The sequence below is a fragment of the Schistocerca cancellata genome, chromosome 6, assembly GCF_023864275.1.
Source record: "Schistocerca cancellata isolate TAMUIC-IGC-003103 chromosome 6, iqSchCanc2.1, whole genome shotgun sequence".
NCBI classification, from domain to species: Eukaryota; Metazoa; Arthropoda; class Insecta; order Orthoptera; family Acrididae; genus Schistocerca; species Schistocerca cancellata.
The window spans coordinates 719,244,163-719,257,413 of NC_064631.1; positions in this window are offsets into that span (position 1 = coordinate 719,244,163).

Here is a 13,251-nt window from a genome sequence, read left to right on the forward strand (position 1 = left end):
TTTTTGCCGACAAAATCGCCGTATCTCTCACTAATTGGGAATGTTTGAAGCATTATGGGTATGTATCGTTACAGAAGAGCACTGGCTCATACGAGTGTATGAGTAGATGGGGTGAGGCAACAGCCTGAGCTACTCCAAAAGATTTGCTGCGGCATACGCCATAAGTAATTTGATGAAGAGGCGAGTAACAGACTGCCATATTAACTAATAAGAAGATAGCAGGTATAATGATGTACAAATGGAGAGGTCTAAATTCACACCACTATTTTCTTCTGTTGTTGTTGTTGCTGTTGCTGTGGTCTTCAGTCCAGAGACTGGTTTGATGCAGCTCTCCATGCTATAGTAAAGCTGCATGCCCTCGGGAAAAATTACGGCTGTAGTTTCCCCTTGCTTTCAGCCGTTCGCAGTACCAGCACAGCAAGGCCGTTTTGGTTAGTGTTACAAGGCCAGATCAGTCAATCATCCAGACTGTTGCCCCTGCAACTACTGAAAAGGCTGCTGCCCCTCTTCAGGAACCACACGTTTGTCTGGCCTCTCAACAGATACCCCTCCGTTGTGGTTGCACCTGCGGTACGGCTATCTGTATTGCTGAGGCACGCAACAAGCTTCCCCACCAACGGCATGGTTCATGGGGCGGGGGGGGGGGGGGGGAGTTCTAGAGACAAATAATACTGCCGATTGGTTGCCAGGGACTACACGAAACAGGCATATGAGCAAATAATTTACTAAAAGTCGTTTTAATAAAGCAGTTGGTTTGAACATGCAGTGCTTCATTAGACGTGCTTCTGTTGAAAGTACTATGCCGTTGTCTTTCTCCGACCTCCGTACAGACTTATCCAATCGGTTAGAGGGCGACCCACTGTTCCGAACCACGCGGCATATCGACAGAGGAGAGAGAAGTACTTAAGGACATAAAAATTCTAGGACTGACTGCGGATCGAACCCGACACTGCTGCGTCTATAGCCTGGCATTGTACCACTGAGTCACCGAGCCACACTATTAGTGGACTGGCTGAAATTCTTATAAAGAAAAATTGGAAATTTATGGGAAGTTCGTACTGGACCAAACTGCTGAGGTCATCGGTCCCTAGGCTTACACACTACTGTATCTAACTTAAACCAACTTACATTAAAGCCAGCACACGCACGCATGTCCGAGTGAGGACTCGAACCTCCGACGGGGGGAGCCGGGAAAACCATGGTAAGGCGCTTCAGACAGCACGGATACCCCCCGCGACTATAAAGAAATACCAGAACGAAATACCGAAGATATCAAATCTATCAACAGGAGCATTGCTGTAGAACATGAAAGTCAAAGAAGAAAGAGGACCAGTCTAAAATACTGGAATTAAATTGTCAGAGGGAATATTTACCAAAGTAACTAGCCTGTCTGGAATAGGTACAAGATTTGAATAAAAAACTGTAACAAGAGAGCACGCGTTTTCTCACAAGCAACGAACAGCATTTCCGGACGAGAATAACTGGCGTTTAATGTGGCGAGATCCTTGAAAAGAAATCTAAGGCCAACTTAAGACATAAAGATGGAAATCGAAAACGATCAGAATCACAGCAGAAGCAAATGGAGACTTAGAAGAAGTCTTAGATTGAGAGGAGGACTGCAATAGAAAAGAATTCCATTAAGGAGACACAGCACTAATAATGAATTGCCTAGTTTTTCTCTCATGTATTAAATTCAGACTTCTTCAATGATAAATGTTTAGTAACGTAAGACACACTGACATTCCATGTGCCTCTATCGTCCTGCGCCAATACTAAATACTGGACGACAATTCTATACTACTGTGGTCATACCGTAGTAAAAGAAATGGAATATATCTATTGCAAGCCACGATGTATTTTAAAGCAGCTGAAACTTTATTCTGTATGCAAACGAGAAAAAAATGAATGCTGTCATGTGTACAACGACCTTTGGTTTATGCCGAATGTAGTCGGTAATGCATCCTTTTAGAGATCCTGCGACAATGTACTTCGCCACATACTCCTACTCTAGCAGAACCTAATTAATGTGTTGACGCGCCGTTGTCCATTGTCTGCATTTCAGAGTCTGATTCGCCATCAAAATAACAGTACGCCATTCCGTGAAACCCCGCACATTCACATGTATGAGTGATGGTGTCAGTCGTCTAGTCTTGCTTTTCTTCTCTAAACATGTTTCGGGTAGTGAAATCTTCATTTGAGTAATATAAACACACATGAAAAGCGCGATTAGACAGCTGAATTAAATCCAGTAATAATACTATATCCTAGAATCAACGATAAATTCCGAGACGGTGACTAGGAGCGAAATTATGTGACGGAATTTAGAGTCTAGGAAAAAAAAAAAAAAGAAATGCGATATTATGATGTCACTGGAATATTTTTCGGTTCTTCTTTAGCTGTGGAAGAGCATTTAGGCAATTTGTCAGGAAGCACAAAAGGACGTCTTTACTAAGTGCCAGCCTCACACGCATATTTCACTGCTTAACTGCAGCTTCCCTGACCTGCTGAAAATATTTATGGGAACTCCACAAATCAGAAAATATTCCGGAAATTTCTGTTTGCTGAGGCGGCACCATTAATTCGGTGGCTACGGGGAGCCGGTAAAACCAGTCCAGGTGTTCTCGTGCTGGGGAGAGCGATTACACCCGTCTTGTCGGGACACATTCCTGGTGACAACACAATTTAATGAAGAAAGCAGACGGTTTCTCGCCATAAAGTAAAGAATTCGTGACGTGTGGGTGCGTTGGTGACACGAAAGAGGCGTCGTATGAGTAGTTTTCGTTTCTGACATACGAGGTGCATTCAAGTTCTAAGGCCTCCGATTTTTTTTCTCCGGACTGGAAAGTGATAGAAACATGCGCATTGTTTTAAAATGAGGCCGCGTTCATTGTCAATACGTCCCAGAGATGGCAGCACCGTACGGCAGATGGAATTTTACTGCCAGCGGCGAGAATGAGAACTGTTTAAATACTTAAAATTGCGACGTTTTCCTTACTTGAACAGCGTGCAATCATTCGTTTTCTGAATTTGCGTGGTGTGAAACCAATTGAAATTCATCGACAGTTGAAGGAGACATGTGGTGATGGAGTTATGGATGTGTCGAAAGTGCGTTCGTGGGTGCGACAGTTTAATGAAGGCAGAACATCGTGTGACAACAAACCGAAACAACCTCGGGCTCGCACAAGCCGGTCTGACGACATGATCGAGAAAGTGGAGACAATTGTTTTGGGGGATGGCCGAATGACTGTTGAACTGATCGCCTCCAGAGTTGGCATTTCTGTGGGTTCTGTGCACAAAATCCTACATGACGACCTGAAAATGCGAAAAGTGTCATCCAGGTGGGTGCCACAAATGCTGACGGACGACCACACGGCTGCCCGTGTGGCACGTTGCCAAGCAATGTTGACACGCAACGACAGCATGAATGGGACTTTCTTTTCGTCGGTTGTGACAATAGATGAGTCGAGGATGCCATTTTTCAATCCAAAAACAAAGCGCCAGTCATCTCAATGGAAGCACACAGATTCACCGCCACCAAAAAAATTTCGGGTAACCGCCAGTGCTGAAAAAATGATGGTGTCCATGTTCTGGGACAGCGAGGGCGTAATCCTTACCCATTGCGTTCCAAAGGGCACTACGGTAACAGGTGCATCCTACGAAAATGTTTTGAAGAACAAATTCCTTCCTGCACTGGAACAAAAACGTCCGGGAAGGGCTGCGCGTGTTCTGTTTCACCAAGACAACGCACCCGCACATCGAGCTAACGTTACGCAACAGTTTCTTCGTGATAACAACTTTGAAGTGATTCCTCATGCTCCCTACTCAGCTGACCTGGCTCATAGTGACTTTTGGCTTTTTCCAACAATGAAAGACACTCTCCGTGGCCGCACATTCACCAGCCGTACTGCTATTGCCTCAGCGATTTTCCAGTGGTCAAAACAGACTCCTAAAGAAGCCTTCGCCGCTGCCATGGAATCATGGCGTCAGCGTTGTGAAAAATGTGTACGTCTGCAGGGCGATTACGTCGAGAAGTAACGCCAGTTTCATCGATTTCGGGTGAGTAGTTAATTAGAAAAAAAATCGGAGGCCTTAGAACTTGAATGCACCTCGTACAAGCTGCTGTAGTGTCGCGAGAGACGTGTGTGTGTGTGTGTGTGTGTTTGTGTGTGTGTGTGTGTGTGTGTGTGTGTACGAGAGGTTGCCACTAGCAACACATCCTCTACAAGCTAAGTCACAGGCCACGTAGCATAATGTTGTCCACTGGAACGTAATGTACGGTGTGGTGAATGGTATGGGTGAAGTGGCCTCTACTCGTAGAACGGTACCCATGCTCATTGAACCTTAATTGTTTCATATCCTCTGAGAAATTTGTCTTCCACAGTATGTGCTCATGATTCAAAATCATGCCTGGGAAAATAGAGGATGAACCGTATTTTGAACTGCAGACACGTTGTGTACTCATAAACAAACCGCAACGAAAAATGCTCCTATCACAGCACAAAAAAGGCGAATATGTCCTGGGCAGAGTTAGGATTCCAAAAGAAGGGAACTACCGGTTCGACTCACCTAGGAGCTTCAGAGTCATTTAAATCAAAACATCTTGACAATTCCGCACTTTTTTATTTGGGGACTCCCGGCCAATGACGCCAAACGCTCCTTTCCATTTCCAGTACTCATGTCATGTAATGTAATGCATCGTGTCAACTAACGTAACATAATATATGAGAACATCCCCTTCCCCGGAAATTTCATCCCCCCCCCCACACAAATACTTTTTTCCCCCTATTACATGTATGCTCTTCTACTAAACAATGTATGATTTGTTCTGTATGGCTGGCGAATCTTCCGGATTTTGGGCAAAGGGTCAGGGACTAAAGCCTATAAATTGCAAGATGCAGGTGTGCCTAGACATTGCAGCTAAGAGAGCTCACTGCGTTAGAGAAGTTGGGTTAACTCTTAGAAAGCACGAATGTGTCAAGATGTTTTGATTTAAGTGTCTCTGATGCTGCCATATAAGTTGAAATGCTATTCCCTTCTTTCGCATCCCTAACTCCGCGCCGGCCGGAGTGGCAGTGCGGTTCTAGGCACTAAAGTCTGGAACCGAGCGACCGCTACGGTCGCAGGTTCGAATCCTGCCTCGGGCATGGATGTGTGTGATGTCCTTAGGTTAGTTATGTTCAAGTAGTTCTAAGTTCTAGGCGACTGATGACCTTAGAAGTTAAGTCGCATAGTGCTCAGAGCCATTTGAACCATTTGAACCTAACTCCGCGCCGGCCGAAGTGGCCGTGCGGTTACAGGCGCTGCAGTCTGGAACCGCAAGACCGCTACGGTCGCAGGTTCGAATCCTGCCTCGGGCATGGATGTTTGTGTTGTCCTTAGGTTAGTTAGGTTTAAGTAGTTCTAAGTTATAGGGGACTAATGACCTCAGCAGTTGAGTCCCATAGTGCTGAGAGCCATTTTTGAACCTAACTCCGCCTAAGACATATTCGCCTTTTTGTGCTATGATAGGAATATTTTTCATTATGGTTCCCAGCTAGCACTTTACCATAATTTTGATATTAGACCGCCGGAGCTTGGGAATCGATGCAGATTTTTGCTGACTCGGGTGACGACTGATCCGGTATAGGTTTCTTTATTGTCTTGTTGCTTATGTAGTGGCAACGGATAACGCTTTCGTAAAACAACAGGACGGCTATTAATTAGACGTGTTTGTGCACCTTCTTGCAAAATTTGTACCGGCTCACACAAGTTTGAAACATCAAGTGGCGCATGTAAAAAAAACCCACAAAAACGTATTTTTTTACAAGTAATCTCCGAATAAAGCTAGACTTTTTTAAAGGAAGTTTTCAATTTCATCGTAAGAATGCAGTTTTTATTTATCTCATTTTACGCCATTTCCGTGCATTCAATTCACGTAACAATGACATTTATCCTGACTTTGAACCATCGTAACTCGACAACGGATAAAAGTTTTCGGACGAAAAAAAAATCTTTTTGATTTAAATCCATTTGTCTACCTTAGAGCAAAGCTTGAAGCGATTCGTATAAGAATGAAGTATAGAAGTGATGCACTACAAAATCCTACCTGAAAAACGAGTAGAAAAACGAGTTTTCTTTTTTTCAAGTACGAACATTTCACGGTGCTATTAACTGAGCATTAATTTCAGCTCAATTAAAATCTGCACTTCACTGCAATTTTCTAGCGCAGCAACTGCTCTGTGTACAATTGCTTCATGGTGCTTCTGACGTTATGGACAACGTCATTCACATATACTGTAGACATCAATGGTCCTTTAACAGTCCCTTCGTGTACGCCAACATCTCGGATTCGATCCCCGATCATTTCTAGGATTATTATCTTTTACTTCTTTCATTTCTGCCAGTGTTCGTTGGTGTGAAAAATGTCGAGGTGCACCGTGGTTCGAAATCCACATTAAACTGTAGGCTCCTCTGACCTTTCCCCCTACAACTATTTTGGTAAGTCAGTTCGGAGAAATGCAACGGCATCCACCTCCAACGGAACCATGTCCAGCGCAGCACTGTGGGGTTCAAAACAGTCTTCGGATTGATGACAGCTTTACTTTGCGGGTTCTTTCTGGTCAGACGGTTCCTCTTTGCTAAGAGTGGCATGCTGAGTTTGCTCCGAACTCTTCGACTCGATCACAAAGCTCGTTTTATATGCCGTAGGCTAGGCAGTGCAACAAACGTCTGAATGCTAGTATTGCAGATGAAAATGCTTTCTCCCCAGTTTCTCCATTGTACGCGGCACCGGTGTTCGTCTCAAGGCAGTAAGGCAAACTGGCAAACTATTCACAACTTGAATCATCACAGCAGGATTTGTATTTATACCCGCTCCCCCCCTCCCCCCTCCCCCCCTCCCCCCAGCGACTGACACCTTCCCCACGCCCTTGCCTCCGAGTATGATGGGCAAACATCTGTTAGGCGCACTTCGAATGTAGTGGTGCGTGCATGTTGGGAATGTGCGTCTCACGGGGAGCGTGCAAGGGATAAGTCCCTGCAGACGCACTATCCTCTGCGCCCTCGGTGGCTCAGATGGATAGAGCGTCTTCCATGTAAGCAGGAGATCCCGGCTTCGAGTCCCGGTCGGGGCACACATTTTCAACATGTCTCCAATGAAGCATATCAACGCCTGGTTGCAGCTAGGGTGTCCATTTAATTACCTTTTCGTTATAAATATTACAATGATCATACAAAATTGCAGAAGTGTAATAATAAAAATCATTGTGGCTGGATTTTTTTTTATCAGACTCACCGGAGGAGAAACACCCTTCTGAAGATGTCCAGCGCAGCTCTGGACGAAACGTTAGGAGCTGAAGAGTTTCATCGATCACGACCTTACATCCCGGAAGGTTTACCAGAAGATGTGGATTTTTTTTTGTTTTGTTTTGCAAAATTATAAAAATTGTATGACACATGATTTTTATATTTGAATGTGACCAAATCGTACTTTATCATCTGTTTAAACGTAAATGAGATTCATAATTTTGTGATGTATGAAAAATGTTGTTGGATCGGATGGTTTCTTTATTGAATGTATCGAGTTGTGTACCGCAGACCAGTCCCACTGTGCCCTTTGAACTGGAAACAGGGCCCGTCCCGTTCAGGAAGTGAGACTGTTAACCACTGTGCCACATTGCGGTGTCCAGTGCCGAAACGAGCCCGGTGTGTTCCAGGCCCGCGCGCCCGGGGTCGTTGCCCCCTGGAGCACCTCTGGCCAAACTGCGGCGCCGATTCGCAATGGTGGCGACGCGAATGTCACGCCGCGGCCGTTGGGCAACTCCAAGTTTCTCCCGAGGGCCGACCGCCGTCCGGAGCTGTTACGAAACGGCGCGCCGAAAGCCGTCCGGGTCCCCCCTGCGGCTCACCGCTCGCTAATTGAATCCACTTTGAGACCCGGCCAGCCAGAGCATTAAGCCAACAGCTCCAATTAACGTCGTCGCTGTTGCGAGTGTACGTGCAGCCCTTCATTTATCGCTAAACTAATACGCCGATTTTACTTCGCGCCGAGGCATAAAGGCGAACGAAAAGGCCCGCCGAGACGTTACTTTTAATTAAAGGAGCCACGCTGGGAGGCCGTAATTATGTCTTATTTTGCCAAAGTTGGAGGGAGGCAGAGATTTAAAGATGGCCGTCAGCGACTCAATACCTTAATGATACTCTGACTCAGGTTCGAGATTAATCCGTCAGTGAATCACGGGCGTACGAGGAGACGGTACATTAGAAAATGATCGAGCTTGATTACTGCTACGAACTGACACAATGTTCTAGTAGAAATTACCTGGTATCTTCCGTTTTGCCACTGACTAACTATTTTCTAAATTCTTCCCCCGAACTCCTTGAAATTTGTAAATTTGTGTTAAGTTCCTGTGGGACCAAAATGCTGAGGTCACCGGTCTCTACACTACTTAATCTAACTTAAACTGACTTACGCTAAGGACAACACACGCACACCCATGCCCGAGGGAGGACTCGAACATCCGACAACAGAGGGGTGGGGGTGGGGGCGGCGAGAACCGTAGCAAGGCGCCCTACACCGCGCAGCTACCCCGCGCGTCTTATGAAATACTGCTGGCACTGTGGCCCAGGGCTTCTAATACCATCGAGAGACAACCACTGCAAAGAGAGAACTTAGTCTAAAAAAGTTTGCGATTGACATCTGGACAGTCATCCTGAAGGCGATCGTTTAAGTTCCCCATTGTAGCCTAATACGAAATATGAGACCAATTTTATGAGTCGATTGAAGAGTTCCTAGTAAACAGAAAACAAGGTCCAGAATGAGATTTTCACTCTGCAGCGGAATGTGCGCTGATATGAAACTTCCTGGCAGATTAAAACTGTGTGCCCGACCGAGACTCTAACTCGGGACCTTTACCTTTCGCGGGCAAGTGCTCTACCATCTGAGCTACCGAAGCACGACTCACGCCCGGTACTCACAGCTTTACTTCTGCCAGTATCTCGTTTCCTACCTTCCAAACTTTACAGAAGCTCTCCTGCGAACCTTGCAGAACTAGCAACCCTGAAAGAAAGGATATTGCGGAGACATGGCTTAGCCACAGTCTGGAAAATGGTTCAAATGGTTCTGAGCACTATGGGACTTAACATCTATGGTCATCAGTCCCCTAGAACTTAGAACTACTTACACCTAACTAACCTAAGGACAGCACACAACACCCAGCCATCACGAGGCAGAGAAAATCCGTGACCCCGCCGGGAATCGAACCCGGGAACCCGGGCGTGGGAAGCGAGAACGCTACCGCACGACCACGAGATGCGGGCTTTAGCCACAGCCTGGGGGATGTTTCCAGAATGAGATTTTCACTCTGCAGCGGAGTGTGCGCTGATATGAAACTTTGCAGGAGAGCTTCTGTAAAGTTTGGAAGGTAGGAGACGAGATACTGGCAGAAGTAAAGCTGTGAGTACCGGGCGTGAGTCGTGCTTCGGTAGCTCAGATGATAGAGCACTTGCCTGCGAAAGGCAAAGGTCCCGAGTTCGAGTCTCGGTCGGGCGCACAGTTTTAATCTGCCAGGAAGTTTCATATCAGCGCACACTCCGCTGCAGAGTGAAAATCTCATTCTGTAAACATCCCCCACGCTCTGGCTAAGCCATGTCTCCGCAATATCCTTTCTTTCAGGAGTGCTAGTTCTGCAAAGTTCGCAGGAGAGCTTCTGTAAAGTTTGGAAGGTAGGAGACGAGATACTGGCAGAAGTAAAGCTGTGAGTACCGGGCGTGAGTCGTGCTTCGGTAGCTCAGATGGTAGAGCACTTGCCCGCGAAAGGCAAAGGTCCCAAGTTAGAGTCTCGGTCGGGCACACAGTTTTAATCTGCCAGGAAGTTTCAGAAAACAAGGTGTCATTCTTAACGGAAGAAAAATTGTTAAGCATAAAAATAACTTCAGGAGTACTCCAAGGTCGTTTCACCGGTTCATTGCTCTATACGAGGGTTGGAATTTAAATAGTGGCAACTATTTATTTACAGCTCGTACAAAATAGATACGTGTTTCAAAGTTTTACTGACCATCAAAGTAGTCACCAGCATTGTGTACAACCCGTTGCCAGCGATTTGGAAGTCGTAGGATACTCTTTGCAGTGCCAGTTGTGTTGACAGTTCGAGCAGCGCAGTTCTGAAGCGAATGCCGTGAAGTGTTTCCTTCTTTTTAGAAATAAAGTTGAACTCACGAGGGCTTAAGTCAGGGGAGTGCAGTAGGTGGTATTGGACTTAGCAGCTCCTTCAGTCAAACAAATCGGTAACAGCTTGCACTGCACGTGCTTGGGCATTGTCCTGCAAAAAGATGGTCAGGTCCTGCAGAAAGTGTGATCATTTCAGTCTCTAAGCTGGTCCTGGGTTGTGTTCGAAAAATGAACAACATAGAGACAGAAGTCTCAACATGAGCACTACGGCGTTGCTAGAGAAACATCGAAACGGTAGTTTATTTGATTCCGCACACGGATCAACACGCCACTGTTTATTGAATCGACAGCGTCAACAATGAGACTTCTCAGCTCCTAAAGAGTAGCTGCCACACGTGGAACAGAGACTCGTCTTTTATGTATCTCCACAGAAAGAAAATCGCAAGGTGTGAGGTGTGTTGCCTTCAGAAGCGAAAAGTAATGCACAAGCTTTTGTTGTCCACCTCTTCCAGTCCAACGTTGTGGGATGGTATTGTTAAGATAACGCCGCAAGGTGAGGCCAGGCGCCATCATGCATAAAAGTGGAATCATTCTAATCTTCGTGAAGTTGAAACAACCAATTTTGCAGCATGTCCAGGCCTGACATTCCTGTCACAGTTTCCTCCGCAGCCGACCCGTGTGGGCGTGCGGGCCTCGGCGCTTCAGTCCGGTTCCGCGTGACTGCTACGGTCGCAGGTTCGAATCCTGCCTCGGGCATGGATGTGTGTGATGTCCTTAGGTTAGTTAGGTTTAAGTACTTCTAAGTTCTAGGGGACCTAAGATGTTAAGTCCATAGTGCTCAGAGCCATTTGAACCATTTTTTCCTCCGCAAAAAAACGAAGGTACATAAACTTTGTGAACAGAGACGGCACAAAACACATTCCACTTCGGTTAGTCTCTTTCATGTTCGACGACGGAGCCATAATTTCGTAACGCCCAAATTCTTACATTATGGCTATTTACTTTACCCGATAGATGAAACGTCGATTCGTCCGAAAAGATGAGTCGTTCGGAAAAAGTGTCCTCCGGCATATCCTGAATAAGTGAAATGCAAAATTCGTACCTCATATTATGGTAACCGGGCAATTGCTGCATTTACAGCAAGTTTTAAGGCTTCATGTGCTGGCGTCGTTTCAGAACGCGCCGCACCGTTTCTTGAGGAAGTTGAAATTCCTGGCCGGCCCATCTTTTGGACTTTCCGAGAGCTCCCTGAGAACACACCTACGATATGCTCTACACCAGGCCCGTCCAAACTGTGCACCTGGGGCGCCAGCGCCCGCGGTCGCCCGCGGCCAGCGCCCCGGGAGAATTCGTGTGTCGTCTTATTTTTTTTTTCTTTTTTGTGATTTTTATCACCTTACACAAGGCGGGCTGTCAGCAGCTGAGTACGCCGCTCTTCAGCCTTGAGGTTACAATAAGTAATACATAGAGGGGGCACAGAGAATACAAACAAAACAGCGGGCAAAACAATTTAGACACTAAAAAACAAAAAAAACACCAGGAGCCGTTCACGCTGGACGAGAAAACATCGCTGACACTAGTTGACACGGTGCACAAAACATGGATGACGGCGACGGTAGATGTGAACAGTGGCGGCGTGACGGCGAATATACACTAAACACAAACGAAGGCACACACACGAGACACTGATGGCAATGACCTCCGGCGCGCGAATGTTCACTGTGCGTGTGCGAGTCCGGGGACCTGCCAAGAGGAGGAGGCGGAAATGGAGTGGGAGAGCGAGAGGGGAGAGCAGTGATGCCACGGGCAGGGGTGATAGCGGGAGGGAGGAAGGGGGAGGGGAAGCCCGGGGGAAGAGGGGTGGAGGGAGGGGACGGGGGAAAAGGAAAGAGAAGGGAAGATAAGGGAGGGAGGGTGCCTAAAGGAAAGGACACCAGAAGTGGGAGGTGGGGCAGGGTCAAAGTTGATAGGAGGGGTAGATGGAGTGGAGGAGGACAACATCAGGGAGGAGGAGCTGGCGGAAGCCACCTTGGGAGAGCGTAAGGAGGGTGGAGAGATGGAGACTGGGTGGGACGTGGGAAGACAGGTGCGGCAGCGGGCGGGGGTGGGAGAGGATCGGGGAGACGAGCGGGTGAGGAGGATCGAGTTTACGGGAGGTGTACAGGATCCGTATCCTTTCAAGGAAAAGGAGAAGGTGGGGGAAGGGGATGAGATCGTAGAGGGTCCGCATGGGGGAGGGGAGACGGATGCGATAGGCGAGGCGGAGAGCATGGCGTTCAAGGATTTGGAGGGATTTGTAAAAGCTAGGGGGGGGGGCGGAGATCCAAGCCGGATGGGCATAACAAAGGATAGGGCGGATGAGGGATTTATAGGTGTGGAGGATGGTGGAGGAGCTTGAGGAGACTGAGTCGGGAGCGTGCCTTGGCTTGGATTGTCCGGAGGTGGGGAGTCCAGAAGAGGCGACGGTCGAGGGTGACGCCAAGGTACTTAAGGGTGGGAGCGAGGGCGATAGGACGGCCATAGACGGTGAGACAGAAATCAAGGAGGCGGAAGGAAGGGATGGTTTTGCCTACAATGATCGCCTGGGTTTTGGAGGGATTGACCTTGAGCAACCACTGGTTGCACCAAGCGGTGAACCGGTCAAGATGGGATTGGAGAAGGCGTTGGGAGCGTTGCAGGGTGGGGGCAAGGGCAAGGAAGGCGGTGTCATCGGCAAGTGTCTCGTCGCAGCCGTGTCTCCTATATAGCTGGCCGTGCGGACCGCCCGCCGTGCCTCGCCATGCCGCTGTATGCGCGCTTCCTGCGAACTACAGACCGCCGCGCCAGTAGCGGCTAAAAGCACGGACACGACTCAACAGACGTAAGGCTGCAGTGGATCCAGACGGATGGTCAACAGCAGCAGACCAAAAGAAAGAGGAGTGGTGCGTTCGCACTATTTAAATCCTTTGTACTGCTGTCGAAAAACAAGCCAAATGTTTTAGTATGTCATGAACCTCATGTATTTAAAAAAAGTACTCGATTCAACGGCACGTTAATATCTGTCACAAATATCAGTTCGAAAATTCGTCGCAAGAGGAACGCCAGCCGAAGCTTGAAGAACTGAT